Raw genomic sequence first — 17,042 nt, 5'->3', positions numbered from 1 at the left:
CTTCAGGAGAAGCAGAAAGTGCTATCTCAGCCCTGCTGCTGCTAAGTCGCTTCAGTCGTGTCTGACTCTGTGTGACCCCATAGACAGCAGCCCACCAGGCTCCCCTGTCCCTAGAATTCTCCAGGCAAGAACACTGGAGTGGGTTGCCATTTCCTTCTCCAATCTCAGCCCTAGTTAAAATGAAAAATCCAAATATAAGGATGGGAGTGACAGCTCTGACCCTTGAATATATGAGCACTGCTTCTTCCAAATAGTTTTCACTTTTTTTCATAGGAACTTGTGCTGAATGTGAAAGCAGAGAACATGCAGTCAGATTGCAGCAGTGTCTTCTCTCATCTGGAGATAGATTTCACTCTCTACAACACAGTCCTCATAAAATATCAAGTAGTGGTTACTTCACAGTTTAGTTTGAATGTGAAACTGGATCCTGACAAGTGATGATATTCAAGAAAATATCTGACAAGTAAGGGGTAGATAACAATGAATCAGAATAGAAACATAGCTGGAATAACATATTATATTAGATGGTTTGCAGAGTAGTGATTTTATTTATATCACATTTTAAGAAGATCCACAGTGTCATTGTCTGCAGAATATTCTGATGGAAGGCAAGAGTGAAAGTTGAGAGACCAGTAAGGAAGTTCCTGCAGAAATGCCACTTCACTCAGGAGCTCATGACTTATCAGAGCCATGCATCACCCTATTTTATTTCCCCCACAACTTATTGGCCTGGGAGTGTAACTGCTGAAGTATATTGACTTAAACACACTTGTCAAGAAAAATGAGCCTCCTCTGATTTTTATGGAATTAAATGATTTGTCAAGGCTTTGTGTAATCAAATTCAGTAAGTTTTACAATTTTGTCTCATACAAGGAACCTGTATTATCCACAATTCATCAAGGAATAGATTCTATTTTTGGCAGCAGTGATCCTGATATTTTTTTTTTTGCTGATTTTTATAGTATCTTATTGAAGCAGGATTATTATACGTCTTTTATTTATGCAAACAAACCAAAAATGATCATTTATAGCACTAATGGTAGTTAGTGCTAACAGCACTAAGTATATTCAAACTAACTGACCAGTAATCAAATATAACAACATTAACTATCTTTTATGGAGTGCCTATTAAATACCAAGAAACATAAGTACTGTATCATATACCAATACTACAAGGTAGATATAATACTCAATTGCAACTTAAATATCTTCCCCAGGATCACCAACCGACAAGTCAGGAAATTGGAATTCAGAGTATCCAATTCTAAAGCCATCTCTTTTTATAACTGCAAGGTAAGGTATGTATATTAAATCATAAATGTAATTAGATTAGTAAGCACCATTATTGATAACTACTATGCATTCATAACTACATCAAATTCTTTATATGTACTGCCTCATTAATTCTCAGAACAATATTAGGTATTTTTAAGTTTCTCATTTTACAGACACGGAAAGCAAGGCTTAGAGAGTTTCAGTGACCTCACTGAGGTCATAGAGGTAGTGCTTGACAAAACTGGGCTGTCTAACTTCAGAATCTAATGTTCTCAACCATCTCACTGTTCTGCCTCCAAAATGACAGAAAACACTTTGTTCCTGTAGAATTAGCAAAATCAATACCAGCAATATATTGCGGAGCCAAAGTCCTTTTGTATCACAGAGAATCTCACAATCCTAAAATATTCTCTTTGGCAATGTATGTTCTTAGATATTTTAACAAAACACATGGGGAATGGCTGAAGAACAACAAAAGTGTAGCCTGGTACAAGAAAGAATCAGAAACAGCAATCTGGAAGTACCTGAAGAGCTGTCATGAAAAAACGAGCATATATACTGTTGTTACACAAGGAAAAATGAGGGTTGCATATATGTAAAGTTAAATGTCAAGAGCTTTCTAATAAGAAGAATTCTCCCAAAATAACCCGAGTGGCCTCATATAGTGCTATAATCATCACTGGGTTGGAAACAGAAGTAAAATGAACATCAACCCAACTTTAGAGAAAACAACATAGTTTTCATATGGATGAAACAAAACTAAATAAAATCATAGGTGAAATTTCATTCATATTTTTCAGGGATAAAATGAAAATCTTAATGAAAATTTAAATTGCATGTCAAAAATGAGAAGGAAAACTACAAATTGGAAAAGTATTTACAGAGACAAACGTGTTAATTAAGAGTTCATACAATTTAAGAGGAAAACTATCAAAATACCAAGAGACAAGAATAATAAAAAGGTAAATATAAGTAATACATAAACATAGACATAATATTCAAATTAATGAGCAATCATAGGAACAAAAAGTAAAACAAAGTAATGGTTTATACAAATAGAAAAGTAGATACCATTTCTGGTTCTAGAAAATATGCAAAAAATAGTCTGTGCAAATACTGCAGTAGCACAGTAAAATGTTAAGCTTGGAAAAATAATTTTGCAAATGTATCAAGAATTCTCTCAATTGATATCTTTCCATTCTATAATCACATCACTAGAGGTTAACCTTATGTTATTTCTAGTAGAAGGAAAGCAGATGACAAAGATACCAATGATCATTTTATCAAAATCTCAAAATATTAAAATAAAATTAATATATCCAACAGTATTAAAATTAAGGCTAGATTATTCTTCAAATATTAGAGAGAAAGGTTATAAAGACTGCAAAGTCACAGAAAATTATTGTTTTGAAATGCAATATGCTAATTAAATTTTATCCATACTGGTATAAAGAAAAATTGTTTCTATGTAGTTTTGAGTTAACAAGGATATGGATGATAAAAATAATTTAAAGAAGTAGAATAACTTTCTCTTACTAGGATTTTATTAGCACTGATCTAGCATTATCTGTGGAAGCCAAAGAAAAACAAATTCTTAGGGAAAGTTTAAGTGTTTTGAGAACTTTGCTGAGGTCATCAAATAGATGTGTTCAAAGAAAATTCCAAGAAATACATGGCTAGGGAAGGTTTTTGTTAAGTCTGGTTAACTGGGGTTTTGGAATGAACAGAAGTGGGGACTTCTCTAGAGAATTCTAAGTTTCTGACTCACAACCTTAAGGACTAAAGAAGTTTATAAAAATGAGTGCTAAATTAGCTTCCAAAAGAAGCTGAGTCTCTTGAGTAAGTGTCAACTTTAAGACAAATCATGTGAAACTAGCGTTGCATCATTGATCTTTTTTTTAACATGTTTCATTTCTTTCATGCCTCTTAAGATTATTCATGCACAGACAGGTTGCCTAATCATGGGTGCTCTTTCTCTCATTTATTTTTAGGAAGGAGCAACTGAAGTTTAGCATCTTCTGGCCTTATTAATAAAATGCAAATGAAATTCAAAAATGATAATTCTTTCAGGTAATAGAATGGAATGGTATGAATGACTAAAACTCAGTCAGAAGGTAAGATAAAGAGAGAAGTTTTATTTAAATTTTTCAAGAGAAAAACATACCATCAATAAATATACAAATATTGAGCTGAGGTGACCATTGCTCAGAGGTTTAGAAAATATGTATATATTTATTTATGGAATAGGAAAAAAATATAAAAACCCACCAGGCATCATCTCCAAGACCGGGATACAACTAAATTTTTTTATCTCAAATTTTTCCATGGGAGAGACTGTGAGGAAAAGAAAGTAGTGCAATGCAAAAGAGCCTCATAAATAATAGACTTAGGCTTCCCTGATGGCTCAGGTGGTAAAGAATCTGCCTGCAATGCAGGAGACCCAGGTTTGACCCCTAGGTTGGGAAGATCTCTTAGAGAAGGAAATGGTCCCTGCAGTATTCTTGCTTGGAGAATCCCATGGACAGAGGAGCTTGGTGGGCTACAGTACATGGGGCTGCAAAGTCAGATAGGACTGAGCAACTAACACTTTTGCTTTCAGTGGCTATGCATTTGAGTATTGAGAAGTATTGAGTTCACTAAAATTTTAAGTAAAAAGTACCTGGAGGAAAAAAAAAAAGTATCTGGAGAAAGAATGCCTGGTGATTTATATATCATTCACACATAAACTATGTTCGATAAGAGCTTGAGGATACACATAATTAAAGATGTTTGTCATAAAAACAGGATTAGAAACCAAAAAAAAAAAAAAAAGTAACAAAGGGAAGAAATAATCATGAGGGTTAGTCTGATCCTCAGAAGTCCAAAGCAAAAAAAAAAAAAAAGTATTAAAAGTTTTTGAATTTTCATTTATATAATTAATCAAATTCCACTACTGAGACCTTAATTCTCTACACCAAACCTGAGAGAAATTTTCAATATTTTTTCATATGAATTCATTATTAGAATAATGTCTTCATAAGTGGAAGATGATGAAGTCTTCAATGTTTTCAGAGGAAAATATACATTTTATGTGTGTCTTTATCATATGGGTCCTTGAAAAAACTTGAGCGTATCATTTTAAATTGTGCTTTATTTAAAAATTCATACTTGTGTAAGCATTTTCACAAAGCAATAAAAATAGAGGTTGGGGACCATAAAGATACAGATTTAAAATTAATTAAAACTGCATTTTGATGTTGGGTTCCTGGTTCATTTTGTATGGAAAAAACTGCATAACTGGAACACTTTCTACCTTGAAAAACAGCACAACAATAGTAGTCTGAAAATTTTTTCGTATAAAGTAAATTAAATACCTATTTAAAAAATAAAGATAAAGGTTCAAATAATAATTCTGGTATTTACCAACTACAAGACATTGAAATTGTACTTGAAATTTGAAATATCAAATTAATTTCTTCACTGTTAAAATATCAATAATAATTTTGAATTATTCTGAAAGATAAATGTTAAAAATTATTTGAAGTGCCAAATACAGACTAGGACCTCACATGTTGTCAATTACTCTTCTCTTTGTGAGCTAAAATAATACACCTTTCCATGTGGTATGTTAATTGAAGATCAGAGTTTATAAAACCTACAGCATAAAAGTTGATAACTCTACTTATTTTTTCATAATATCAATTGTCTTAATTGATCTATTTAGAAGAACTGGAGAGGATAACAGAATTATATCCTCTAGTGAGAATTTAGAGTATAGATGGCATCTGCTTTTCAATGAAAAATCTTAGAACTTTAAATATTAGACCTTCAAGTAAGCAAGTCAATAAAAGTGAAAAAATATTCTAGAAAGTTAGGGATCTTTCTAGAAAATTAGAAAGCTTAACTTCTGTCTTGAATAAAAAAGTCACATGTTTCTTTAGGTCTGTTACAACAGTAAAAGAGTGCCTGAATGAAATCTCACAGCATGGAACCACAGAGTGATTACTCTAAAAGACCAGGAGTTGGTTGAGAAGGATTAGAGGACAGCTAAGATTTAGGTCAGTTCAAATCCTCAACAAATAAGAATATCATCATCTAGTGACAATTCTATTCTAGGGACCATGGATCGGAAATCTCTTTTGAGATTATATTAATATGACTAAGAACTCAAATTCTTTATCTTGGTTCACTCCAAAAATAATTAACACTGTTAACCTGCAAGATTTAGAGAGTAGGGATCATAAATGCTCCAGGCCTACCAGAAATAGTAGCTTCCTATGGATAACTAGACAAGATGCACCAGTACAACTCAGCCTTAATGTTTAGTATCTAGACACATGAGACAACCACTGTAATGTTTAAATTGTTTTAGCATATTTTACTCTGAGTTAATCTTCCTAATATAATTTGACACCTACTTCAGTGTCTTTCTCTTTTTCATTATACTTTTCCTTTTGCATATTTATTTTAGAATTTGAGTACTTCAGAAATGTAGGAAAAAAGTATCTAATATATTGGTTAATGTTTTGATATTTCTTTTCAGTCTTTCAATTCTGTCTAGGTTATCTTGGTTTAGATTTTGACCTTTCAAATAATGTTATAATTGTTTTGTTATCACTTAGTCATTCTAAAATAATGTAAATGTAATTTTGGGGTTAGTGGAAATTTATCACAAATGTCATATTAAAAGGTGAATAATGACCCAATATAAGTGTACTATGATTATTTAACAATTCTCTTCGCATTAGACAAGAATGAAAAACTGTTTTAAAAGATCACTTCCAATATACAGATACCATGGAAAGTGATTGTATTATAAATTACCAAGAATCTTTTAAAATCTTCATTTCCTTGTTCCCAGATTCTATAAATTCATTTTAGAGAAGTAAAGTTAAATGGGGAAAGCATTTCAGGCACAATGCAATTCAATAGAGTATTTGTTAACTGTTTCTTAAAAGGTACTCTAGCATTGCAAGAGTAATGAAAACTGTCTCCTCTATATTATCTGTTTTCGTTCCTCTCCACCTCCATTTGAAAACCTTAAAGCAGATTGGTGGTCTCTCTTTAAAAAATCTGCAAATAAATTTTTTTTGCAGAAATTATCAAAGGGCTGTTAGGATACCTCATGTACACATTTATTTACTATAAGTAATTTCCAAATAGGAATCAGGTTTATAAGATGTTCCTAAAAAGAGAAGGTTTTTGACCTGATTCACACCTGTCCTCCCAAAACTGCAGTACATTCAGATCTCAGATGACTGAAGTTCTGCTATCAGAATTTTATTCTCAAAGTCATTTGGTATGTGTACCTACAGTCAATCAAGCTCCAATCTTAATACCAAGTAAACGTATATCCTGGCTTACCCAACACTTGCTACCCTTTTTGAAATGTATGCCTACAAAGTAGGGTGCAGCCTGAATTAAATGAGTGTCTTCCTTTCTATGGACAGAGGAGCTGGCTGGGCCATAGTCCATGAGGTCACAAAAGAGTCAGATAAGACTTGGAGACTAAACAACAACAATCTCCTTTCTACAGTCAATAGATATGTAAATATTCTATTATTTTGAATGAATCGTCCCACTATTGTAAACTAGAGTTTTCATAGAAAGCAGTATAACTCATTGGCAAATGACTATCACAGAAATAGCTAGTCCTATACTGGAAACATAACTACTTTTTGAAAACCCTAAGTAAAAACCCATCTATTCGATCAACTTTTTTTCTCTAGGAATATTTTTTAAAATTTTATTTTATTTTTAAACTTTACAGTATCGTATTGGTTTTGCCAAATATCGAAATGAATCCGCCACAGTTATACATGTTTTTTTTAATCTAGGTAGAATATCTTGAGAATGAAGAAGTGTTTTCAAAATTATACTCAGTTTTACTTAGTTGTTTTAGGGAAGAATATCATATACTAATATCTGCTCTTTATATTTTTTCAATTTAAAGTCATTTTCTCTACATTCTATAGCACACAGCTCTGATCTTGTTCAGTTCAGTCTCTCAGTCATGTCCGACTCTTTGGAGCACCATGGACGGTAACACGCCAGGCTTCCCTGTCCTTCACCATCTCCCCAGAGCTTGCTCAAACTCATGCCTATTGAGTTCATGATGCCATCCAACAAGATTATAGAATACTATAGTGACTCTTTTTCTTTCAGTACTTTAATGTGGTTTCTTCATTATCTCAGGCTTGCAGTGAGTACTAACCTCTCTCTTATGAACATAAGCTACCTCTTTTCTGATTTTTAAGCAGTTTGTTGCTGAATCTTGGTGTGGTTTTCTTTCTGTTTCTCATTATTTTGGCTACAGAGATTCTTTTGTCTGTGTATTTAGTTTTTTCATCAAGTTTAGAAAGTTTCTATCCATTATTTAAATATTATTTATGTTTTTCATTTTGTATTTACTTAAAATACATTTTATTTCAATGCATTTTGTCTTACTACTGCTTTTTCTTTTTTGGACTACAGTTATATGTATACCATATCACTTAAAGCTGTCTCACACAGTTAATGGTCTGTTCACTTTTTTTCATTCCTTTTCTCTTTATTTTAAAGTGTTACTATTTCTCTGATTCCTTGTTCACTAATCTTTCCTTCTGCAGGGTCCAATTACTTTAATTCCACCCAAAGTATACTGGATAGATTCATATTAGATACACTTCATTACTAGGTCTTAGAATTTGTATTTTTAAAATATCTCTAAATATAATTTTATACATATAAATATAAATAAATATATTTATTTATAAATATATATCTCTAAATATAATTTTATGTATCTCAAATGACATGATTTTTTTCTCAACCTTCTGAACTATATTAAATACAGTCAGAATAACTTCTTAATGTCATGTCTAGTAATTCTATCAGTGTCCTGTTTGCTGCTTTAAAAATCTACTTTCTTTCTCTTTTGTTGTTTTATTAAAATATTATTAACAACTAAAAGGTGTGTCCATTTAGGTTATACAAGGTGAATTTTATAGGTGTGCAATGTGTTGATTTTATTCTCAGCCTTGTGTGAGCTCTGAAAATCATTCCCTCCAGTTCTCCTGGATGATCCTTTCCCAGGTCCTGCTTAGTTTCTTCATACACCTTCACTGATCAGTACTCAGCTGAAAGCAGAGCGGTGTCCCTTTAGAACTCTAGCTCTTTTTTCTGTAGCTTCCTCCTCTCTGGATTTGGACTTGAAAACTAGCTGCCTTGTTCTTCCTGGCCTCTCAATTCCATCCTCAAATCCTTTCCCGATGGGTTCCCTCTCCCTATCTTATTACCGGGAAATTCATCATTCAGGGAAGTAAGTTGGGAAAATTAAAGGGTTCACTTCATTTGTTCCTCATGTCTCAGGGATCACTGTCCTATGTTGTTTGATGTTCAATATCTTAAAATTGATTTTTCACACTTATTTCTGTTTTATTTTTATTGCTTCAGGTAGAAGGGCAAAACATGGTCCCTGTTTCTTCTTGGTCAGAAGCAGAAATCTAATCCTCCCCACCTGTTTTCCCCACAGAAAACAAATCCTTTCAGTTCAGTCACTCAGTCATGTCCAACTCTTTGCAACCTCGTGGACTGCAGCACACCAGGCTTCCCTGTCCAGTACCATCTCCCAGAGCTTGCTCAAACTCATGTCCATCAAGTTGGTGATGCTGACTTAATTAATGAAATATTAAACAAATATTTCAGTATATTCTAGAATGGGTAGCAATGGATTAAAGCTGAGAAAGAAAGGTAAATAGAGAGAGACAAAGAGGACAGAGATAGAGTGGAGAGAGACAGACAGCCACGAGAGGAGGAGAGATTTGGGGGTATTTTATGCTAATATTCCTAAGAGCTGCCAGAGTGAAAGGACTAGACATGAAATAAAGTAACAGATGCTGCTCAATCTAATTGAAATCACAAGTAAATTCAAAGGAGCTGAATTTAGAATCTAGCCAGAATAAAGATCAAAATCTGACTATGTAGCCAAGACATGGAAGCAACCTAAGTATTCACTGACAGCTGAGTGGAGAAAGAGGTGATATACATACAGAAAGGAATATTACTCAGCTATTGAAAAGAATGGAATAATGACATGTGCAGCAACATGGATGGATATATAGATTGTCATACTGAGTAAAGTAAGTCAGATAGAGAAGGACAAATACTGTATGATATCAGTTTTATTCAGAATCTAGAAGAATTGATGCTTTTGAACTGTGGTGTTGGAGAAGACTCTTGAGAGTCCCTTGGACTGCAAGGAGATCCAACCAGTCCATTCTAAAGGAGATCAGTCCTGGGTGTTCATTGGAGGGACTGATGTTGAAGCTGAAACTCCAATATTTTGGCCACCTGATGCAGAGAGCTGACTCATTTGAAAAGACCCTGATGCTGGGAAAGATTGAAGGTGGGTGGAGAAGTGGACGACAGAGGATGAGATGGTTGGATGGCATCACTGACACAATGGACGTGGGTTTGGGTGGACTCTGGGAGTTGGTGATGGATAGGAAGGCCTGGCGTGCTGCGGTTCATGGGGTTGCAAAAAGTCGGACATGACTGAGTGACTGAACTGAACTCAAAAGTAGACATGAATTTATAAAACAGAAACAGTCTTACCGGCTTAGAGAATGAACTTACTATTACCAAGGGAGAAGGAAGGAGGGGGCGGAATAGATAGGGAGTTTGTGATGGACATGTACACACTGCTGTATATGAAAGGAATAACTAGCAAAGATATACTGTATAGCAAGGGAACTCTGCTCAGTGTTACTAACAACTTATATGGGAGAAGAATTTGAAGATTAATAGATACATAAACATATTACTGAATCACTTTGCTGTAAACTTAAAACTAACACAACATTTTTTATCAAGTACACTCTAAAATAAAATAAGTTGACTGACAGGTGGTCTTTCAGAAGTAGCAAGAAAGAATTTTATTTTAAGTATAGTAAATAAGTTATCTGTATTTCATAGAAGAGAAAATCAAACTAGCATGTTTAAAAAATAGCCTAAGTTCACTCAGCTTGTGCAGACAAAAATCAAATTGGAATTCTATACTCCAAATCACAAGTGTTCTGTTCTTTTCCCTTTACTTCAACTCTGACCAATTGTAGAAAAATGAAGCCAATCATTTTATAGATATCTGTTGCAAACTTCTGCATAGACCATATCATCCACACCTAGGGCTCAACTGGCATCTCTGAGCAAAGGACTTTTTAATACACAGCTTGACTCCTGATTTCTCTCCTGGACTTCACTAATCTCTCTTCACCTGGAAGTCTAATCATCAACACAGTCAGCCAGTCATCCAACTTACATCATTAACTTTATGAAGTCATCATTACCTTTATGAAGTCATCATTCTTAAGCTTCTCCTCTTATTCAATCAATGGCTGCATCAGAGTTCTTCCCTTATACTAGTAGGATCATTGTTGATGACTATCCATACATGAAAGATCCTCAAAACAATACTGTAACCATGAAATTCCCATATTCGTCCTATCTTTTCATCTCATTGCTTTCTAAGTCTTCACTGCCTCTATGTACACTGTCTCCATGGTCCTCTAACTCATTTATCCCATTCTCAATTGATTCTCTATACTGTCAAAAGACCAGTCTTTCTAAACCTAACATCTTAGCCTGATCACATCACAAGAGTATGAGAAAATATTCACTGACCTGCTCTTTCTACAGTAAAAAGCCCAGTATGATAAGATTTTTGACAAACAGGCTTCATCAAACCATTTCACCTTCATCTCTTAAATGCATGCTCATATAAGTCCTGAGAGGATCTCTCTCTTCCCTTGCCTTTGATAATAAAAATTACTAGCAATTGGTTGCTGGTTTTTATTTTCTCATCTGATTGTCATAGGTTCATAATGTAGACATTGCAGTGTCCATCTTCCAAAGCACAGAGAGGTCACGTTCTTATATGGAAGAAACCATTAGCCTTGACTTCCAATTTCCTTTTTTTATGATATTTAAAAAGAAATAAATAATGGTAACACCATCCTAATATTAAACATATTAAATATGTATTAAATGTATTAAAATAATGTATTAAATGTATTAAAATAACCAACTATGAAATACTAGTCACAGGAAAAATTTGGCTTAAAACTCAATATCCAAAAAACTAGGATCACGGCATTTGGTCCCATCAATTCATGGCAAGTAGATGGGGAAAAACTGGAAACTGACAGATTTTATTTTCTTCTGCTCCAAAATCACAATGGATAGTGACTGTAGCCATGAAATTAAAAGATTCTTACTTCTTGGAAGAAAAGTTATGACAAACCTAGACAGTATATTAAAAATCAGAGAAATTACTTTGCCGACAATGGTCTGTATGGTCAAAGATGTGTTTGTTTTTTTTTTTTTCCCCAGTAGTCATGTACAAATATAAGAGTTGGACCATAAAGAAGGGTAAGCATCAAAAAATTGATGCTTTCAAATTGTGATGCTGGAGAAGATTCTTGAGAGTCCCTAGGACAGCAAGGAGACCAAACCAGTCAATCCTAAAGGAAATTAATACTGAATATTCATTGGAAGACCTGACGCTGAAGCTGAAGCTCTAATACTCTCACCGCTTAATGTGATGAGCCAGCTCACTGGAAAAACCCTAATGCTGGGAAAGACTGAGGGCAGGAGGAGAAGGGGACGTCAGAGGATGAGATGGTTGGATGGCATCACCAACTCAATGGATGAGTTTGAGCAAATTTCAGGATATAGTGAAGGACAGGGAAGCATGGTGTACTGCAGCCCATGGGGTCTCAAAGTGTCGAATATGACTTAGCAACTGAAAGACAAGTCATAGGCAATAAAATAACAGCAATCCACCATTATCTAGTATGTGTACTATGGAAGTTTATTAAAATCAGGCAGACCAACCAACAATACTAACACCTATAATTGTATCAGAAGACTTAAGAGGTCTTCACAAAGTGAAGTTATAATCATAGGCTTATAGATATTTGGTGAAGTCAGTTTCAGAAAAGTACTTAATTGGAGATAATAAATCCAAGGCCAGATAACAGAAAATTTTAAAAGGAATGCAAACTTTACTTTAGGAAGTCTCCATAAAGAAATAGAGTTTTAGGGGTTTGATTAAGTTCTACTTTCTCATCCATAGATCAGATTCTCTCTGACCCTGTGAAAACAGTGAAAGTCTAATCTTTGAAGGAAGCCAGATGAGTGAATATGACAAGTTGGAATTAATCATTACCTTTTACCTCATCACAGTGTTAGCTTTTATTTATATATACTCATGATTCCTCCATTCTTTCACCTTTATATTATTGCCCCAATAGTCATAAATCATTGCTTTCAAGTATTATTATCAGATAATTATTGATCTGCCCATTGACTCCAATCTAACTACCTGAGGTTGTTGCTCTTTGGACAAACTAGAAAAATCTTTGTTATAATTTGCTAACATGTCCTAAAATTAATCCCAGTACATCTTCTATCTCTTTCTTCTATATTAATTGGCAGTCCTCAAATTGAACCAAGACAAAAAAAAAAAACAAAAAAACTACAGATATTATTAATGATTCCATGACAAAAAAACAAATATGTTCTGTACATTTAGCTACCTGCTCCAAAGAGGAATTACAAATGCTATGAAAATTTCTAAGTATACATTTTAGTTCTTTGTATATTGTGGTTTATATAATAAGATATTTCACATATTTCAATATTTTACACCCATTTAATAGGCTTTCATTATTGTAACATCTATAGAACAGATTTCATGTCCTTTTTTTTTTTTTTCTAAGTGCTAATGAGTCCATTTATACCATTGGATTTAAGGAACCAGGTGTCTGGAATAACAGGCTTAAACAGAGTACTAATAGTTTTTGAATATTCATTGGAAGAACTGATGTTGAAGCTGAAGCTCCAATACTTTGGCCACCTGATGCGAAGAGTAGACTCATTAGAAAAGATCCTGATGCTGGGAAAGATTGAAGGCAGGAGGAGAAGGGAATGACAGAGGATGAGATGGTTGGATGGCATCACTGACTCAATGGACATGAGTTTGAGCAAGCTCAGGAGATAGTGAAGGACAGGGGAGCCTGGTGTGCAGCAGTCCATAGGGTCACAATACTCAGACACTAGTGGACAACTGAACAACAATAGCAACAACTAGTAGTTTCACTGAAACACCTTTTATCTTCTTGTGAATTTACCAAAAAAAAAAAAAAAGTCAGCATCTGAAGACTAACAACATGCCACTAAACTCTCTGATATTTTTTTTTTCTTGACTGGAACTCATCCACTCTACTTCTATTCAGGATATATTTCTGCAGATATTTTATATCTGTATATAGATGTTCACATTACACACACACAACATATCTGCATACAGAAACACATTCACACATTTAAAACACAGCCACACATTTAGAGAATATGTAATTATTTCTATTCCATTTAGTTATGTTAAAAAAGAGTTCATACTAATTCACTAATGCTGCCATAACAAAACATCAGGGACTAGGTGGCTTAAACAACAGAAATTTATCAGGTCATAGTTTTGTAAGCTAGAAGTCCATCATTAGGATGTTAGCAGGTTTAAAGTCTTCTGAGGCCTCTGCTTGGCTTCTAGAGCATCACCTTCTCGCTATGTGCATTCAAATTTTCTTTTCTTGTAATGACACAAATCAGATTGTATACGGGCCTACAATAACAGCCTCGTTTCAATTTAACCACATTTTAAAGGTCATATCTTCAAATATAGATGCATTCTGAGGTACTAGGTATGTGTGGGAGTAGTGGATGGGGGGCTAGGCCTTCAACATGAGAGTTTTGAAAGGACACAATTCAGCATTACACAGAGGCTAATAATAAATTAGCTAAAAATCTAGTAATTACATTCGCATATTGTTGTTATATCAGTTGTTGTTGTTCAGTTGCTCAGTCGTGTTCAACTCTTTGCAACCCCATGAACTGCAGCACACTATTGAGTAATGCCATCCATTGAGTCAGTGTTGCCATCCAACCATCTCATCCGTTGTCATCCCCTTCTCCTTCTGCCTTCAATCTTTCCCCGCATCAGGGTCTTTCCTAATGAGTTGGCTCTTCTCATCGGGTGGCCAAAGTATTGGAGCTTCAGCTTCAGCATCAGCCCTTCCAATGAATATTCAGGATTATTGGTTTGATCTCCTTGCAGTCCAAGAGACTCTCAAGAGTCTTCTCTACACCACAGTTCAAAAGCATCAAGTCTTCAGTGCTCAGCCTTCTTTATATCCAACTCTTCACGTCCATTTGTATATTACATGTACCTAATTTTGAATACTCACCAATATACAAATTTAATTTTTAAGTTATATTTACACTGAAGTAGCACTTCACACTGATCAGAATGGTCATCATCAGTATGTCTACAAATAATAAATGCTGGAGAAGGTGTGGAGAAAAGTGAACTCTCCTATATTGTTTGTGAGGAGGCAGATTGGTACAACCCAATGGAGACCAGTATGGAAATTCTTTAAAAAACTAATGATAGAGTTGCCATAGAATATTGAAATCTACTCCTGGGCATATATACAGAGAAATTGCTAATTCAAAAAGATACATGCACCCCAATGTTCATAACAGCAATATTTGCAATAGGCAAGACATGGAAGCATCCTAAGTGTCCACGGACATATGAATGAATAAAGAAGACATGGAATACATATACAGTGTAATGTTACTCAACTATAAAAAGGATAAAACAATGTCATTTGCAGCAACATGGTTGGACCTAGAAATAATTCTACTAAGTGAAGTAAATTAGAGAAAGACAAATAGATGATACCATCAATTTGTGGAGTCTACAAAAAATGATAAAAATGAGTTTATTTACAAAATAGACTCACAGATATGGAAAACAAGCTTATCATTACCAAAAAAGAAAGGAGGATGATGAATAAATTGAGAATTTGAGACTAATTGATTGCTGTTGTTGTTTAGTTACTAAGTTGTGTCTGACTCTTTTGCAGCCCCATAGACTATATAGCCCCCCAGGCTCCTCTGTCTGTAGGATTTCCCTGGCAATAATACTGGAGTGAGTTGCCATTTCCTTTTCTAGGGGATCTTCTCAACCCAGTGATAGAACCTGTGCCTCCTGCATTGTCAGGCAAATTCTTCACCACTGAGCCACCAGAGAAGCCTGAGGTTAATAGATACCAAATTACCTAATACTACATACAAAACAGATAAATAACAAGAACCTACTATAAAAATGGGGAAATATATTCAATATCTTATCATAACCTACTTTGGAAAAGAATCTGACAAAGAATACATGCACACACATAACTGAATTATTTTGTTATAGACTTGAAACAATATTAATCAATATATTTCAATTTTTAAAAATTTTAGAAATAAATAAAAATAACACTAAAAAACAAAAATAATTATATTTAACCCTATAACCTCAGATAAAAATTATAATTTGTCATCATGAGACTATTTTTTAAGATCAGATAAATTTATGTATGATAATTGATATTACTTAGACTTTCAGTGATTAGTCAAAGAAGAGACTTAGAAAATTGCACATCACATTTAAAAATGAGTGTCTACCCCAACTATCTCCTGATATATAGATAGAGCACTAAATATCCCTTAATATTTACAGATATTATTTGCTACCAGAGACTGAAAGAGCACAAAGAGAATTCCTAACCAGCGATTTTTTCACAGCCACTTTCACTTCTCTGTTCCGTAAACTATAAATGATAGGATTCAATATGGGGGTTAAGCCAGCATATACCAAGGCTATAAATTTATCTATTTCCTGTGAATCCATAGTTGAAGGCTCAGGTACATGGAGAGAGCTGTCCCATAGAATAAAACCACTACACCAGGTGGGCTGCACATGTTGAAAAAGCTTTGCTTCGACCATCCAATGAGCTGATTCTTAGGACGCTAGAGAGGATGGATGAATAAGAAATACAAATGAGGAGCATTGGCATAGGAAGAAGAAGTACACTGATCACCAGCATGATTAACTGCACCTTGGAAGTGTCTACACAAGCCAGTTTCAGGACGGCCAGAATCTCACAAGTGAAATGATTGATGACACCACTTCCACACAGTGACAGCTGCAACAAAGACACAGTTTCCACCAGGGCAGTGAAGGAGCCTGTCACCCACGAGCCAGCTGCAATCCGAACACAAATCTTCTTGTTCATGATGATGGAGTATCTCAGGGGGTTTCAGATGGCTACATATCGGTCATACGCCATCACAGACAGGAGCACACACTCAGTGGAGCCCATGGCCAGAGAGAAGTACATCTGAGCAGCACACGCTGAAAATGAGATAGTGTTTTTCCCTGAAATAAAATTTGCCCAGAATTGGAGTCAGGGCAGAAGTATACCAGATGTCCAGACATGACAGGTTGCTGAGGAAGAAGTACATGGGTGTGTGTAGGTGAGAATTCAGGACACTAACCGAGATCAGAATACTATTACCCAGTAAGTTGATCAAGTACACCAGTAAGCACAGCACAAATATGGTGATTTCAACTTTGGGATAGTGAGTAAATCCCAGAAAAATAAAATTAGAAATGACTGTTGCATTTGTCTTGTCCATTTTATTCTTCTTTGTTCATCTGTAATAGTGAATAAAAGTATACATGGCGTATATTTAAAATTTACACTCTACCAACTTTCAAGGAGTTTTTGTTAGAGGAACTTTAAAGGGAGCATTGCCTTCCAATATTACTAGCAATATTCACTCATTCATCTGATATTTACTGAATACACTCTAAGGCAATGAGAATCTAGAGTGAGGTTATACAAGTTCTTCTC

The 17,042-nt window shown here is 34.5% G+C and overlaps 1 pseudogene; it reads right to left on the bottom strand.

The window, feature by feature from the left end:
• Positions 1-15,868: 15,868 nt before the first annotated feature.
• On the bottom strand, positions 15,869-16,828 carry LOC113888694 (annotated as a pseudogene).
• Between the last annotated feature and the right edge of the window lie 214 nt (positions 16,829-17,042).

The sequence above is a fragment of the Bos indicus x Bos taurus genome, unplaced genomic scaffold (assembly GCF_003369695.1).
Source record: "Bos indicus x Bos taurus breed Angus x Brahman F1 hybrid unplaced genomic scaffold, Bos_hybrid_MaternalHap_v2.0 tig00001078_arrow_arrow_obj, whole genome shotgun sequence".
NCBI classification, from domain to species: Eukaryota; Metazoa; Chordata; class Mammalia; order Artiodactyla; family Bovidae; genus Bos; species Bos indicus x Bos taurus.
This window is presented reverse-complemented; position numbering and strand designations above follow the sequence as displayed.